Source organism: Rhinoderma darwinii, chromosome 3 (genome assembly GCF_050947455.1).
Source record: "Rhinoderma darwinii isolate aRhiDar2 chromosome 3, aRhiDar2.hap1, whole genome shotgun sequence".
Classification (NCBI taxonomy): Eukaryota; Metazoa; Chordata; class Amphibia; order Anura; family Rhinodermatidae; genus Rhinoderma; species Rhinoderma darwinii.
In genome coordinates, this window is record NC_134689.1 from 286,842,927 (window position 1) to 286,861,907 (window position 18,981).

The following is an 18,981-nucleotide window of genomic DNA, read 5'->3' on the forward strand; positions in this document are numbered from 1 at the left end:
CCATACAACTGAATGTGGTTTGTAAAAATCCATATACATGATGCAGAAACAACCTCATTCAGAAGAATATAACGGATATTCAGTGGGAGACATTTCTGCACCAAATCTGCCACATGTGAATATACCCTTAATGTCCTCTTACACGGCCCGACGTGCATCCTGCTTCCCCTCCCCTCTCCATAGACTTCTATTAGCAGCTGTAACCTGATCTCTCAGGGTAACTTAAGGTAGTATTACACGGCCTGACGTGGGCTGTATAAACGAGTGCCGATCAACGAGACAGCTCCTTGATTGGTTCTTGTTTGATCCTTTCACAAGGAGCTATGTATGGGGAGGAGCGCTCGTTACACAGATCCCTCCTATCATGTCGGCAGCACATCTCTAGGTTTATACAGGAAGATGCAGTGGCGATAATATTTTAGGCTGCATAAACGATACAATCAGCCGATGAATGAGCGTTTGCTCGTTCATTGGCTGATCGTTGCCCTGTTTACACTTAAACGCTGTGAACGCTTGTTTGCCTGATAATTGGCGAGTTTAAAAGGGCCTTAAAGAGGCTCTGTCACCAGATTTTGCAACCCCTATCTGCTATTGCAGCAGATAGGCGCTGCAATGTAGATAACAGTAACGTTTTTATTTTTTAAAAACGAGCATTTTTGGCCAAGTTATGACCATTTTTGTAGTTATGCAAATGAGGCTTGCAAAAGTCCAAGTGGGTGTGTTTAAAAGTAAAAGTCCAAGTGGGCGTGTATTATGTGCGTACATCGGGGCGTTTTTAATACTTTTACTAGCTGGGCGTTCTGATGAGAAGTATCATCCACTTCTCTTCAGAACGCCCAGCTTCTGGCAGTGCAGATCTGTGACGCCACTCACAGGTCCTGCATCGTGTCGGACACATCGGCACCAGAGGCTACAGTTGATTCTGCAGCAGCATCAGCGTTTGCAGGTAAGTAGCTACATCGACTTACCTGCTAACGCCGATGCTGCTGCAGAATCATCTGTAGCCTCTGGTGCCAATGTGTCCTCGCTCGTCTGACACGATGCAGGACCTGTGAGTGACGTCACAGCGTGATCTGGCAGAAGCTGGGCGTTCTGAAGAGAAGTGGATGATGCTTCTCGTCAGAGCGCCCAGCTAGTAAAAGTATTAAAAACGCCCCGATGTACGCACATAATACACGCCCACTTGGACTTTTACTTTTAAACACGCCCACTTGGACTTTTGCAAGCCTCATTTGCATAACTACAAAAATGGTCATAACTTGGCCAAAAATGCTCGTTTTTTTAAAAATAAAAACGTTACTGTAATCTACATTGCAGCGCCTATCTGCTGCAATAGCAGATAGGGGTTGCAAAATCTGGTGACAGAGCCTCTTTAACACAGCTAAAGTCTACTATGGAGCAGGCAGTGTGTGGTTAGCTTTAGTTAACGCTACAACTAACTAGGGATTTCACGATACCAGAATTTGGACTTCGATACCGATACTTCGTTTAGTATTGCGATTTCGATACCAATTTCGATACTTTTGCCAACAGTAATAAAAAAAAATTCTTCCGTTTTCTGATGTGAGGCGCGACGTGTGATGAATTTTGAGTGCGCCTCACATTAATAGTAATTAATCCCATCATGTTTCTCAGTCATAATGGGTTACTGTGCGAGGTACATGATGGGGTTAATTACTATTAATGTGAGGAACATAGAGGTTAAATTCATCGCACCTCGTACCTCACATTAATAAGTGATAGAAAGCAGTGTTTATTTTATTTTTTTAAAGCGCACACATCATAAATGATGCAAAAAAATTCTTGTGCGCGCCATTACTGAATGTGTGAATATTTTATGTATTGAGACTTATTTTAATGTTTATTGTAAAAAAGGTGAATGTGTATTTTTTTAAAATTTTAACAATACTTTGTTTTTACTTTATTTTTAAACTTTAATGTACTGACATATATCAGGTATGTGCCAGTACATTAGCCTGTGGAGGATAGCACACAGGCAGTTGTTAGGACATACTTGGGTATGTCCTAACAACATGAAATATAGTAAGACAGCCCTGGGGTCCGTCAATAGACCCTGGGCTGTCTGCCCATATATGGTATGGCCCTCGATCGCATCACAGGAATTCCCTGTGACGCAATCCAGGGGCATCCCCCCTGCTCATTTTCTCCTGAATGCGGCAGTCAGCTGTGATCGCAGCATTCAGGGGAATAACGGCGGAGATGAGAGGTTTCTCTGATCTCCGCCGTTATAGAGCGGGGCTGCGGCTGTGTAATACAGCAATTGCCCCGCTCCTGACAGGAAGTCCGCGTGCGGTCAGCATGAGGAGGTGCGGCCGGCGCTGCACTAATGAGCGGCAGTTCAGGCACTGGAGACAGAACATGGGGGTGTTTTGTAGAGCGCCCGCCATGTTCTGTCTTCAGTGCCGGCAATCATTAGTGCAGCGCTGGCCGCATCGCATCATCCTGACCCCGCGAACTTATCATGACTCAGGAGCGGGGCTGTGGCTGAATTACACAGCCACAGCCCCGCTCTCATACATTCATGTGTTACTATACTGAGCTGTGCGGCTGCGCTGCTCAGTATCGAAATACAGGAAATAGCGGTATCGAACCATTTAGGGATGCAGAGTATCGAAACAGTATCGAAGTTTCGATGCACCGTGCATCCCTACAACTAACTCTTTTCCACACCTTTCAAACAACATTTTAGATAAGAAAAAAACTAAAACATTCTAATGTAATGAAAACAAACTTTTATCACAAAATAAAGGAGTTGAACATGCAAACTGTCAATCGACCTATGTACTGTATTCATGACCAAAAGGGGTTGTCTAGGATTTACTTCTTTTTTTTTTAGGCCTCATGCACACGAACGTGCTTTTGCGGCCGCAATTCCCCCGAAAATCCACAGGAGAATTGCGGCCCCATTCATTTCTATGTGGCCATGCACACGACCGTAGTTTTTACGGTCCTTGCATGGCCTGGAAGCCCGCACCGCAGAAAGAGCGGACATGTCTTATTACGGCCGTGTTCTGCGGTCCAGGCTCATTGAAAAAAAAAAAAATGTCTCCATATGCAGAAGTATTCGTGTGCACACTTCATCCTGCTGTTTGCAGTTATATCATATACAACTTATGAGTGTGTCATGTGTTTGTTTTTAAATAACTTCATCTATTATGAAACAGAGAATCTCTTTACTATTAGGCTATGTTCACACGGAGTATTTTGGGAGAGGAATATCTGACTCAAAATTCCGTTTGGAACTTTGAGGCAGATATTCCTCTCCCTGCACGCCGATTTTCGCGGCAATTATCGCGCCGTTTTTCGTCTGCGGCCATTGAGCGCCGCGGGCATAAAACAGCGAGAAATACGCTTTCTCCTGCCTCCCATTGAAGTCAATGGGAGGTCAGAGGCGGAAGCGCCTGAAGATAGGGCATGTCGCTTCTTTTTCCCGCGAGGCAGTTTTACTGCTCGCGGGAAAAAGACGCCGACGCCTCCCATTGAAATCAATGGGAGGCGTTCTCGGGCCGTTTTGCCGAGTTTTGCGACGCAGTTTCCGCGTCAAAAAACTCGGCAAAATACCCCGTGTGAACATAGCCTTAAACATAGGTTTGACCCAAACAGAAACATAATTTTAACTAATATTTGCACTCTTACTTGATTGTTTGTTTTTTTACATGATTTTTAAGGAGTTGTATGAGATTAGAAAAAAGAAATAGCACCACTTGTCCATGGGGTGTGTCGGGCATTGCAGTATAAAGTGAAATGGGGCAGAGATTCTATATCAGACACACCCATAGACATAAGTGAGGCGCAGGTTAGACCCACTCCTTACTTTTATAACTTGTCTGGTTGACAGTTTATAAAGGTAAAAAAAGGGGTTGACATGGGACAACCCTGTTAAACTAAAAACAAAAAATGTCCTGGTACATTCTCGCAATGTGGCTCATTTTAATGGTATATAGACAACGAGTTCAATCTTCCCAGTGCCAGCGGCATACTGTATGTCCATACCATTCCCTCTTCTTGCACTGATGAATGCTAACAAGCCTAGCTGTATGGAATATAGAATAAATGCTCTATGTTATTGGCTTTATATGTGCTATACACCAGCTATTCTAGGTAAAAAAAAAATTGGTGACAGGGGCAAAATAAACAATTTCCTTGTTTCTAACTGTCCATAAACCAGGATTAAAGGGGTTGTCCACTACCGGACAACTGATGACCTGTCCAGTGGATAGGTAACCAGTATATCATCGGTGTCAGACCACGCACCGATCAGCCGCTCCCGTGGCCTGCGGGCACCGGATATTATTGCCCATTATGCGAAGTAGGGAGCTGGAAGCAGTTGGCTCCGTACATATCATAGCGGCCGTGCTACAGAACTGCAGCTCTGCTCCTTTTCACTTGAATAGGAGCAGGGTTGCAGCACTGTAGCTCGGCCGCTATTCTGTGGCTGGTGCCAACTGCTTCTGGCATGTACGTCCGGTGCAAAAATAAATTAAAAAAATTCTGTATACTCACCTTCCCAATATTCTGGCACTCCCTTGGTAATGCTAGCATGGTTCACTGTGGATCTCTATTTCCTGGCAATGACATTTCATCCATCATATGTGACTGCTGCATGTCAGGGGAGCGGCAGAAGATTGGGAAAATGAGTAAAGTGTTGTTTTTATTTGAAATTATATTTTATTATACAATTGCTGGAACCTGCAGATTTTGCTGCCTATCCGCAGGTAATCCGCAGCAAAATCCACAATAATTTGTATTTGTTGCAGATCTTTACTTCCCCATTGAACTATATGGGGAAAATCTGCAAACAAGTCCATTAACTTCCACAGCAGATATTGACCTAATGACCGGATGTAAAAACCTGCACCGCATGACAATTTCCATGTACACATTTTTTGTTAAAATCTCATCCACTTTGCTGCTACTGTATTCCACTGTGGAATACATTCACCTGCCAATCCAATACATGTGAACTTAGCCTAACACTGCTCATTACTGATGTAAAATGTCCTTCATACTGCTTCTGTGTATGTGTGTGAGAGAGATAGGAGAGCAGGATCTCTCCTCTTCTCTGTGTGTGCTGTGTATGGGAGATATCCGCTGATAATGAATGATGGCTGAATGAATGAATGATGGCTGATTCTGAAAATTCACCTGAAACCACAGGCACGCGTTAAAATATGACTGTATATGCACAGCATTGCTATATAAAAGACTATAACTGTGAAGAATCGATTGTTAGTAGTGAACAAGATTCTGTGTCTGACTAGGTGAAATATTTATCTTTGACAAAATGATAGATCTCTATTCCACTTCTTGAACATCTGTTGCTCATTACAGCTGGTTCTTACTACAGAACCAAAACAAAACACTGGAAACTTAGAAATAATTCCCTCCACAGAATAATTCTTCATTATACACCATTAAAGAAGCCTGGTTGTCATTGGTGGGGATCTGTCACCTGACAATTTTGGCAATGTGTTGTTGTTTATACAGATCCCAAGAACGATGAAGTACTCAGTGGTACGTGTTCAGACAGCTACCTAAGTACAGTGTTTGCTGTTATTTCCCTGCCACTGTTCAGAAAATACAAGCATAATATGTGACATGTGTGACATTGCTGCTGCAACTGTATGAGCCTTGGATTTCCATAGGACATACATTTCATTAGAAACTAGGTAACTGCTGATTATAGACCAGTGACCTCCAACCTGGGGCTATTGAGAAACAACAACACCCAGAATGCCCCTGTAAGGGCATTCTAAGGCTGGGTTCACACGACCATGTTACGTCCGTAATGGACGGAACGTATTTCGGCCGCAAGTCCCGGACCGAACACAGTGCAGGGAGCCGGGCTCCTAGCATCATACTTATGTACGATGCTAGGAGTCCCTGCCTCGCTGCAGGACAACTGTCCCATACTGAAAACATGATTACAATGAACATATTCAAAATGTCCAAACGCCTTTCCTATTCAAATGAATGGACAGCAAATGCAACATCAACAGCCATCATTGTCGAGGTACTACTCATATCTAGTAATGCAGCCCTACATACTCACGCAATATTATCATGGTAATAGTATTGGAGTTCTCAGATCCATGCTGACTCCCACTCAAAGTGTTTTGTTTCTTTTTGTATATTGCAAAGCGTAGACAAATATGCTTTTCAATACAGCTGAGGCAAAGTTATAACAATATAGTATGTGCCAAAAGGATATGGGCACGTACGTCTATGGGAGCGTTAGATGTATATGTCAGAAGACATTCCCTATGTATACACTGAACATGGATCCCAAATGTGGTGTGAACCTAGCCTTATTCAAAAATAAGTTGACCCATTGGGTTATCAATACATGAAACTTCTGGCCGTGAAGAGGGAGCTGTCACTTTTATGACCAAGTTCTTCATGTTTAGCCAAATTGTCCAGTGTTATCTAATAGCGCGACACACTGCAACTATTGATTGTGGTGTCAGTTCCGAAGAACAGCAGAAGAAACTACTCGGCCTCAAGCATCAATGATTTATCATCTGAACGGCAAAGTGGCTCAGACATGAGGATTAAGAATGCCTGTCCGGCATCATATCATGTTCTATTTGGAACATTGCCCATAACAATTGGCTGGAACTGTGAAGAATCATTTGTTGCCGATGATCAAGATTCTCCTATTTACCTTTGACAAAATGATGGAACTCCAGTCCATTACCTGAACATCTGTTACTCATTAAAGTTTGTTCTTTCCATAGTTTCAGAACAAATGTTGGAAGCTTCTACGGTTATATATTTTTGGGAGGGGGAAGTTGAAAATCCTATGTGCTATAGTTAGAATTTCAACCCTGATGACTCTCCGCTGTCTTCTTGCGACATGTGAATCTTGGTTAAAAGATCACTATCTTATCACTGTATATTTAAGTAAAAATAGACCAAACAAAACATAAACTCATAGTCGTTCCTGTGTATAGATCACTCAAGTAGTTTTTTCATTAAATGTTATTTGACAAAATTCATATGTTAATGAAATGTATAATTAACGATAAAAATACCAACATCTGCTACCGTGTTATTATAAACTGATTTGAGAGTACTATTTTCAGTGTGTCACTATTAGCGCAAATTATATTAAAATCCTTTAAACACAAACTAAACTCATTAGTTGCTAATTTAGGTCGGCACGTGCAGCACAAACTAAGGAAGGTCATTTTTATTTGCTTTATCTCAGCCAAATGTAGTCCATTTTTTAAGTCCCGAAATAACCAAAATGTGTTACTAGCAGATGGATCCAATTTGCTTGCAGAATGACATAGGACTTTGATTGATTAGTCCTCAGAGCCTTTGCTAATATTATGAACAAAGGAAGCCTCCACTTTGCTGGGAAAATAATTAAAAAAATGACTATTCCCACCTTGGAAATAAGATGATGCCTCATCTTTGCATCCTGACCTGTGTGTCATACTTACTGTATATTTAAAAGAGCGTTCTGGTAGTGATATTTTTACTGGTAATATATGCATATCTTGTGAGTCATAAATCATTGAGGAGGAGGACAACAGACAGTAGTTCTTTATCAATATTCTGCAGGACTGGAGAGAGACAGATCACAGATGCCTGGTTCTGAAGACAATTATTAATATTTCTATAGATAGATGTCTTTATATGTGCGCTGTCTGGGATTATTGGTTCATATGTCAAATCGTCTTTATGTTTTAATATGCTTTCTTATCCTACAGTTTTACATTTTGTGGTAATATTTGTCTTATAGAAGGCATAATTTCAGAACTTTTGGCTTGCGTCGTAGCTGCACTATTGGTTCTCTATTACACACACACATTAATATGCAAACTGTTATGCACAGAGCTTACTAAATTATAGTTTTAGTAACTCTGTATAAGGCCTCATGTGCAGGAGGCTGTATAGCGGCACACAAAGTCCCCTGCGGCTCCAGGGGTGGGATTCAAATTTTTAACAACAGGTTCTCTGATTTGCCAACAAAGACATACGGGTGGGGGTCACGGTGCTTCGCGGTGTATCGCTCCATGGAAAGTGATTCTAATAATCAATTAAAACAATTCCAATATTCCAAATACACCCTATATTTAAGTGGACTATAAATAAAGAAATTCCCTGTCCAGAATGTTTAACTGGATTGCCACACTATGTATATAATTATATAAGCGTATATACCTACCGACCCACACTCATTATATTAAACTCACCCATTATGCATAGACCCATATGCACACATTCAATATCCTAAGCGTGCTCAGCCCATTTAGTTAGGCTGTGCACTGTCAGAAGCATGGAGGACAGTGCGGCATGCGCAGTAAGCTGCAACAAATCTCCCGGCTAACGCACAGAAACGGTGTCAGAACCAAGCTCAGTACATATATGCAGTGCCAGAACAAAGATGAGTACATAAATACAACACTAGAACAAAGTTTAGTACATATATACAGCACCAGAACTAAGATCAGTACATATATACAGCACCAGAAGAAAGCTCAGTACATAAATACAACTCTAGAACAAAGTTTAGTACATATATACAGCACCAGAACAAAGCTCTCTACATATATATATATATATATATATATATATATATACAGTGCAAGAACAAAACTCAGTACATATATACAGTAACAGAGCCAAGCTCAATACATATACACATCACCAGAACAAAGCTCAGTACATAAATACAACACTAGAACAAAGTTTAGTACATATATACAGCACCAGAACCAAGCTCAGTACATATATAGAGCACCAGAAGAAAGCTCAGTACATAAATATAACATCAAAACCAAGTTTAGTACATATATACAGCACCAGAACCAAGCTCTCTACATAAATACAGCACCAGAACAAAGCTCAGTACATATATACAACACCAGAACAAAGCTCAGTACATATATACAGCACCAGAACAAAGCTCAGTAAATATATACAACACCGGAACCAAGCTTAGTACATAAATACAGCTCCAGAACAAAGCTTAGCACATAAATACAACACCAGAACCAAGCTCAGTACATATATACAACACCAGAACCAAGCTCTCTACATAAATACAGCACCAGAACAAAGCTCAGTACATATATACAACACCAGAAACAAGCTTAGTACATAAATACAGCTCCAGAACCAAGTTTAATAAATAAATACAACACCAGAACCAAGCTCTGTACAGAAATACAACACCAGAACTAATCTCAAATGAGAAATACAACACCAGAACCAAGCTCAGTACATATATACATTTCCAGAACCAAGATCAGTACATATATACTGCACCAAAACCAAGCTCATTACAAATATACAGCACCAAAGAGAAGCTCAATACATATATACAGCACCAAAGGGAAGCTCAGTACATATAAACAACTCCAGAACCAAGCTCAGCATATAAATACAGCACCAGAACAAAGCTCAGTACATATATGCAGCACCACAAGAAAGCTCAGTACATAAATACAGCACCAAAACCAAGCTTAGTACATGTATATATGTTTTGAGCTCGGATGTTATGATGTATTTCTGTACTTAGCTTGGTTCTGGTGTTGTATATATGTACCGAGCTTCTCTTTGGTGCTGTATATATATTGGTTGTTGTCCAGAACCCAGCTTAGTACATAAATACAACACCAGAACCAAGCTCCATACATATATGCAGCACCAGAACCAAGCTCAGTACAGAAATACAACACCAGAAGAAAGCTCAGTACACATATACAACTCTAGAACCAAGATCAGTACATATATACTGCACCGAAACCAAGCCCAATACATATATGCAGCACCAAAGAAAAGCTCAATACATATATACAGCTCCAAAGAGAAGCTCAATACATACATACATCTCCAAACAGAAGCTCAGTATGTATATACAACTCCAGACCCAAGCTCAGCATATAAGTACAGTACCAGAACCAAGCTGTAATGGCAGGAAGGAGGTGAAGGGAAAGTGAGCCCTAATCTACCCACCGCCCTGTCCCTGCCTACTTGCAACGACCCGCCCTAGGCGACGGGGTACAACTGGGCGGCGGTCCCTACGCTGTCTAAGTGCACGGGAGAACAAACAGGGAACACGCAAGAGAAGGGGCAGTCGCCCACGGAACGCCGCGGGGAAACGGGGCGGTGAATGAGTAGTCCGGACCAGGATGAAGTGGAGTATACCCAAGTGAGCACGGAGGAGGAAGCAAGCCAGAGGCAAAGCAAAGCCGGTTAAGCGGAACTGCAGCAAGGCAGAAGCACGGCAGAAGCAGGCTGGAGCAAGCAGCAGAGGGGCCAGGAATCCAGAAGAATTACAAGCACTGAGGAGGAGAACACAGCAGGTAATAAAGGGCAGGGGGCGGAGCTAACTCCGACTGACCAGGCCGCGATAGGCTCTCCCACTCCTGAGCCTGCCACCCTGGTTGGTGGGAGATGGTGTCAGTCGAACAGGTCTGGCCTCAGGTGTGGATTGATTAATCCCAGGAGTATACCTAGACGTAGTACCTGGCAGATCCCTAACACAAGCCCAGTACATATATACAGCACCACAAGAAAGCTTAGTACATAAATATAGCAACAAAAGCAAGCTTAGTACATGTATATATGTTTTGAGCTTGGTTGTTATGATGTATTTCTGTACTGATCTTGGTTCTCGAGTTGTTTATGCCATGCCTCTAACCCTGCCCAATCCCAGCCCACACAGTATCATGCTCATATAGTGCCTCCCCATAGTATAATGGCCCATAATGCTCCCACACAATATGAAACCCCCATAGCTGCCCCCCCCCCACAGTAAAATGCCCCATAGCTGCCCCCAACACAGTTTAATGCACTCATAGCTGCCCCAAACACAGTATAATGCCCCCATAGCTGCCCCCAACACAGTATAATGCCCCATAGGACCCTGCAAGTGTATTATGCCTCCATAGTATCCATGACACTGTATAATGCCCCCATTTTGCCTCCCCCACACAGTATAATGCCCCTATATCGGCCCCCACACAGAATAGTGCACCCATAGCTGCCCCTATACAGTATAATTCCCCATAGTCACCAAACACACAGTATAATGCCCCCATAGCTGCCACACACAGTATAATGTCCCTATAGTTTCCCCTCACACAGTATAATGCCCTTATAGTGCCCCCACACAATTTAATGCTTCCACAGTTGTCACGCACAGCCAGTATAATGCCCTTATAGCTGCCCCACACAATAGTGTCCCGTAACTGCTCTCACACAGTAAAATGCCCCTATTGCTGCTCCCATATAATATGATGCTCCATTGCTGCTCCCACACATTTTAATGCCCAATAGCTGCTCCAACACAGTATAATGCCCTTATAGCTTCCCCCACATTATAATGCCCCATAGCTCCCCCCACACAGTATAATACCCCCATAGCTGCCACACACATTATAATGCCCCATAGCTGCTCCTACACAGTATAATGCTCCTATAGCTGCCCCCCATAGTATAATGCCCCCATAGCTGCCCCCACAGCTTAATCCCATATCCAGTATAATACCCCCATAGTGCCTAATAAAATAAATGCTCACCTAACCCCATTCCCTCGACGAGTAGAGGAGATCTCTCTGTTCTTCTGGTCTGTACAGTGTGTGGTTCGGTGCAAACAGGCGCGATGATATCGCTGCACTGCACTTGTCTTGTACTGCAGTATAGACCAATGTAACTACTATTAACATAAATCTCACAAAATACTCTTGGCAAAATCTGGTACATACTAACTACAGTATTTGGCCTAGCTTTAATACGAAATGAAGATAAAATGTCTTCTATATTGGTGTGTTCAGAAACAACAGCAATGAAGCAAGCTATGTTTAGTCTCATTGCGTAGCAAATTACTGTCCCTTCTTCTTAGTCAGTTCCATGTTGCTGTATCAAAGACTGGATGATTTTATATATATATATATATATATATATATATATATATATATATATATATATATATATATATATATATACAGTGAAGTAAATAAGTATTTGATCCCTTGCTGATTTTGTAAGTTTGCCCACTGTCAAAGACATGAAAAGTCGAGAATTTTTAGGCTAGGTTAATTTTACCAGTGAAAGGTAGAGTATATTTAAAAAAAAAAAAGAAAATCACATTGTCAAAATTATATATATATTTATTTGCATTGTGCACAGAGAAATAAGTATTTGATCCCTTTGGCAAACAAGACTTAATACTTGGTGGCAAAACCCTTGTTGGCAAGCACAGCAGTCAGACATTTTTTTGTAGTTGATGATGAGGTTTGCACACATGTTAGATGGAATTTTGGCCCACTCCTCTTTGCAGATCATCTGTAAATCATTAAGATTTCGAGGCTGTCGCTTGGCAACTCGGATCTTCAGCTCCCTCCATAAGTTTTCGATGGGATTAAGGTCTGGAGACTGGCTAGGCCACTCCATGACCTTAATGTGCTTCTTTTTGAGCCACTCCTTTGTTGCCTTGGCTGTATGTTTCGGGTCATTGTCGTGCTGGAAGACCCAGCCACGAGCCATTTTTAATGTCCTGGTGGAGGGAAGGAGGTTGTCACTCAGGATTTGACGGTACATGGCTCCATCCATTCTCCCATTGATGCGGTGCAGTAGTCATGTGCCCTTAGCAGAGAAACACCCCCAAAACATAATGTTTCCACCTCCATGCTTGACAGTGGGGACGGTGTTCTTTGGGTCAAAGGCAGCATTTCTCTTCCACCAAAGTTGAGTTGAGTAAATGCCAAAGAGCTCAATTTTAGTCTCATCTGAGCACAGCACCTTCTCCCAATCACTATCAGAATCATCCAGATGTTCATTTGCAAACTTCAGACGGGCCTGTACATGTGCCTTCTTGAGCAGGGGGACCTTGCGGGCACTGCAGGACTTTAATCCATTACACCGTAATGTTTTACCAATGGTTTTCTTGGTGACTGTGGTCCCAGCTGCCTTGAGATCATTTACAAGTTCCCCCCGTGTAGTTTTCGGCTGAGCTCTCACCTTCCTCAGGATCAAGGATACCCCACGAGGTGAGATTTTGCATGGAGCCCCAGATCGATGTCGATTGACAGTCATTTTGTATGTCTTCCATTTTCTTACTATTGCACCAACAGTTCTCTGCTTTTCACCCAGCGTCTTACTTATGGTTTTGTAGCCCATTCCAGCCTTGTGCAGGTCTATGATCTTGTCCCTGACATCCTTAGAAAGCTCTTTGGTCTTGCCCATGTTGTAGAGGTTAGAGTCAGACTGATTAATTGAGTCTGTGGACAGGAGTCTTTTATACAGGTGACCATTTAAGACAGCTGTCTTTAATGCAGGCACCAAGTTGATTTGGAGCGTGTAACTGGTCTGGAGGAGGCTGAACTCTTAATGGTTGGTAGGGGATCAAATACTTATTTCTCTGTGCACAATGCAAATAAATATATATAATTTTGACTATGTGATTTTCTTTTTTTTTAAAATATATAATCTATCTCTCACTGGTAAAATTAACCTAGCCTAAAAATTCTAGACTGTTCATGTCTTTGACAGTGGGCAAACTTACAAAATCAGCAAGGGATCAAATACTTATTTCCTTCACTGTATATATATATATATATATATATATATATATATATATATATATATATATATATATATATATATATATATATATATATATATATATATATACCTATATTATTCCACCACTGTCCACAGATGGGATTGGGTATTGGGAGAATTGAACCCAACACTCAGGTTGTATTAATTTAGCAAGCCTGCATTAGCAAGCTTCAGAGCTCACTTGAATGAGCCATTGATTTTTATGCTTGACTTCTTGGTGTTGACTTAATTTTGGGTTTGATAGATACTGACAAAAATGTTATGTGTTACGTAATTATTGTTTTCTTCCTGTAGTACTTGAGGGAGAGGACTAGACAACCAGATGAGTAAAATCACAGATACGAAATAGTGTAGACTTTCTACTTTATGTTTGAAAGAAACCATAAATATACAGAATTACTTCACACTGACAGCATAAATCGTATTTTGTTGAACAGGTTGTCATGTTTGTCAATATCTTGAGCTGATGCTAATATGTCACCACCTATCAATACAACTGTAGTAATTATCGGTAACCAGATCCAGCTCCACCAAAAGTCTTTGGACTTTAAGCACCTCTTCCTTCTGCTTGTCTCAAAGACCATTTATTTCCCTGAAGGTTTACAGAGACATCCACCCCCGGTTTACAAAGAATTAATACCAAATATTTGATTACCAAGGAAGGATGAGCCGCAGATTATTTCTGTAGCCTATGGGTTTCACTGAACCTGTACATGACTTCTTTGCATGCAGAGAGCTAATTTTCCGACTATGGCCATGTGTGTTTATAAATCAATAACATCACATAACATAATAAGAAAAAGGCATGACCACCAGCCAAATGTCCAGAGGAGCTGAAGAACATTTCATATATTGCTTTGTTTTTTTAATGGCAACACAAAATACTAAGGTCTGGTGCTACAAAGCAGTTGGGTCTACAGCAGATGAATAAACAGAAATGGCAGATGAAGCTTCTCATGCAGTGCTAGTACACCATCTGTAGGGAGCAATTTTACATAAGGGGTTAAGTGCAAAGAATGCTAAACAGGAACCTATAAAGGAGGTCTCCTTCTTTTAACATGCAAATTAAAGCCATTTTGTGGAAGGCTAAAACTCAGTGGGGATTTGCAGTGACCATCTGATAGCTACTAAACCTGGTAATAACATGACCCTGTGGGAACATCTGGGCTTGGATGAAGATCTCACAAAGCCCATACCATCCTGACAGGACCAGCTGAGCTTGGAAGCGTTCTGTCACTTTATTTGTTGTGCTAAAACTCTACACCGAGCTAGTCCCTGTGCTATATTTCTCAAATGTTATGTAGTGTAACAAGGCTATATGTCAGCATATAAATGGCTCTCAATTAAGCTTAAAAAGGATCATGCAACTTTAATTAAAAGATAAGCACAACATGTTTTTACTAAATAATCGAACTTTAGGAATGTGTTTTTCTTACACCGCTTACCCTTGAATATTGAGTGTTTTTGTGTTTAGCAAAGGATTTCAGCCCCAGATTGTGTACACATTGGTTCCTTTATACTGAGCATGTCTAAGGGCTCATTCAGACGAACGTGAATAACATCCGTGTGCTGCGCATGGAAATCACGTACAGCACGCGGACCTATTGATTTCAATGGGGCCGTTCACACATGCAGGAGTTATCACACAGCGAGAGTTCGTTGCGTGAAACTCACTGCATGTCCTTATATTGGTGCGTTTTTCACGCACCTACGCACCCATTGACGTCAATGGGTGCGTAAAAATCATGCACCACACACGGATGCACATGCGTATGCGGTGCGTGATTTTTGCATCAATTCAATTGAAAATAATAACTTAAAAAAAAGATGTACTTTGCGAGTGGGTGAATAACGCATGCCCCTCACAACACACACTGATGTATAATGCAACACACACGGACAAGATTCACGCGCGTTTTTCACACGCGTGAATCTGATACGCTGATGTGAATGTAGCCTAAAGCCAAATAATGGTTCTGAAAAACACTAGGAAGAACCAAGGAAGGAAGTAAATTGAGCCGTTACCATCTATAATGGCTTTCTCTAATATGAGTTAATGATGTCGCACAACAAGTAGTGATTGGATTGAATTGAATGGGATAGATTTTTCTTTTCTTTTGTAAGGTCAAACCATCAGAAGGATTTTTATGCAGGTCAGATCTAATGGAAACAATATTTATGTCGATGTACACCTAGCACTTAGCATTATGATTTAACATTCTCTGTTGGGTCATAGCAATAGTCAGTACGTGTAAAGCCAGGCTAATAGAGTACATTCAGATCTCAAACTTTCTAATATACTCTGCATTAAGTATGTGAGTGCTGATTTAGGGGGCCCGAGCAGAGGGAATGAGATGTTTGCTTATATATTCAAGTTTATTAGTGTGATGCATACACAAAAAGATATGCATAAATCTTGGCTATATAGCAGTCTATATTGTAAACTAACAAGAATCATGCAGTTAGAGACCCCCCACTTCCTATTAACGTGAGGAAATGCTGTCCAATCCGAGTTGCTTCTCTAGTGAACTTCTCGCAAGTACAGAAAGGAAAATAATGCAAGATGCAAAGAAACAAAGCACACAGAAATTGAAAAAACAAAGAATTTGATGAAGCCAGAGGAGCTGAGCAGATTGATGTATAGTTTTATGGGAAAAGATTCAATATAACTATAATTTATGAATTTCAATCCCTGCTCATTCTAGGCTTAGGAGTCCAGTGGGCGGTCCTACTCAGTGATTGACAACCTTCCCTGCGTGAGTGTGCATACAAAGATAGCTGTCAATCACTGAGTAGGACCGCTCATTGGACTCCTAAGCATAGAAAGAGCAGGGATTTAAATTAATAAAATACAAGTTATACTAAATCTTTTCCCATCAAATTATATATCAATCTACTCAGCTCCCCCTGGTCCATAACATGCTGCAAATCAGACTGCATGTTCTAGGTGACAGGTTCCTTTCAAAGCACATCTCTGCTTGGAAATCAAAACTTAAAGGATAACTAAACTTTTAAAAAACTTTTGACATGTTATAGTGACATGTCAGAAGTTTTGATCGGTGGGGTCTGAGCACTGAGACCCCCTCTGATTGCTAAAATGAAGCAACAGAAACGCTCGGGTGAATGCTGTGCCGCTTAGTCTCTGCTCAGTTTTCCTTGGAAAGCTAAGCGAGCAGTATACGGGCTCAATATAAAGTATATGGGTCTGTACACCGCTCGCTCAGCTGTTCGAGGAAAGCCGATCAGAATTGAAGCAGCACAGCACTCACCCGAGCACTTCTGCCGCTTCATTTTAGTGATCGGTGGGGGTCTCAGTGCTCGGACCCCCACTGATCAAAACTTCTAACATGTCACTTTGACATTTAAAAAGTTTTTTAAAAGTTTAGTTCCCCTAGGGAATGTGTTGCCAGAAAAACATGTTTTTTTTTTAAAAATTAAACATTTAGTGTGTGGGTGATTAAACATGGTTCAAATTTTTTTTATTTTTTTCACGAGTCAGGCAATAGTCAGGAAATATTATAAATTAATTCTAATTTATAATACTACCCATTTTTGGTCACTAGATGGAGCTAGTTCCCAAAATTGCAGCATTGCAACATTGGGTTAAAAGCCCTCGCTCTAGTGAGCTCTCAGCATCCCCCCCTCCTTTATCCTGGCTAGTGCCGGGATAAACGAGGGGTTTGAAAGGTTTAACCTCCTACACTGTGTGTCGCCATTTTTTGAGGTAACCCACAGTGTAGTAGGTTTACATACAGTAGTAAACACACACAAACACTAACATACATTGAAATCTCTTACCTGCTCCTGCCGCCGCGGCTCCCTCCGGCCCGTCCGCTCCCTTTGCTGCCGCTGTTCCATGTGCACAAGTCCGGAAGCCGCGACCGGAAGTAGTAATATTACTGTCCGGCCGCGACTTCCGGTCCACAGGAAAATGGCGCCGGACGGCGCCAATTTCGAATAGGACTGTGTGGGAGCGGCGCATGCGCAGTTCCCACACAGACGCCGTACACGGCAGTCAATGGGACGGGAGCCGTTCGCAGTCCCTATGGGACTGTGGCTGCCGTACTCCATGTCTGTGTGTGTCGTTAATCGACACACACAGAAATGGAACAAAAAATGGCAGCCCCCATAGGGAAGAAAAAAGTGTAAAAATAAGAAACAGTAAAACACAAACACACAAATGAAAATAAACGTTTTTATTAAAGCACTAACATCTTTAACATATAAAAAAATTATTTGTGATGACACTGTTCCTTTAAGTTATATTTAGCTCTCCTTTTTCTATCTCTGTGCACTTTTGTTTTTTTCCTGTATATATTTTCAGGGAGTGCACTAGAGGAGAAACTGGGTATGAGACATCCGGCTTCAGTACTTTTACCAAGCATTTATGTATTCAAAATGCTGTCTTAAAATGCCACTGTGGATATTATTTAAAGAAAAAGGTTAAAAATAGTATAAAGCCACTATCAATAACTATTTCAAATAAAAAATGTAAAGCAACAGTTTTTTTAAGCTTTGTAGAACATTCATGCAAATGTAATTAATAAAACTATTGATATAAACACAACAGAAAACTCATAAATGCATTTAGAAATCCTTTAAGTCCCTAAAATACTTTTGTCCTTGCTCAAGAACTTGCGATTAGGATTAGACACAAATCATTGCATCAGACATGTGCTCAAATATGGGTTTATGCGCAGTTACCTGAAAATTCCCTAATTTCTGCTTTCCCCCATATTCCTGCATTTACAAGCTTTAATAAATTACGCTTGTATTTTGGTGATGACGCTTTGGAGAGCAGTTGCAGGAAATTTGATTTCCCCAAAAAGTGGACATTTACTTTTTACGTACTTAATAAGAGATCATTTGAAGATCTATGTATCAGAATGGTTGCCAGTAAAAACAATGCTTCTTGTGTAATTTGTACCTTCTATGTAATTCTATTTGGTACAAACTTCAGCAGGCTTCTATCAAGCTATACCGATGTGTCAATCCTTAGAGTAGAGAGCTACAGGTTGCAAATCTACCCAAAAAAATGTGATTCCTTACTGGGAATTAGTAAACTACAAATAATGGCATTGTCAGTGTTTAAAGGGGTTACGTGGGACCCAAAAATTATTAGCAGTGTATTCACTGCAGTATGTGCGAACACTCGCTAATAAACATTCCGGTGCCCCGTCACGCTGATTATGAGATTTTGATAGATATTTGCAGCGCTGCCGCGGGACCGGAAGTCTAGTTGTACAGTCTTCCTTCATGACGACACGACTCGTCCTCATGTGACCGGCCCCGCTGTACTCTATGTAATCGTTGCAGCAGTGACGGGAGACCGGAATGTATATTAGCAGTGTTAACACTGCTAATACTTTTTGGTCCCCA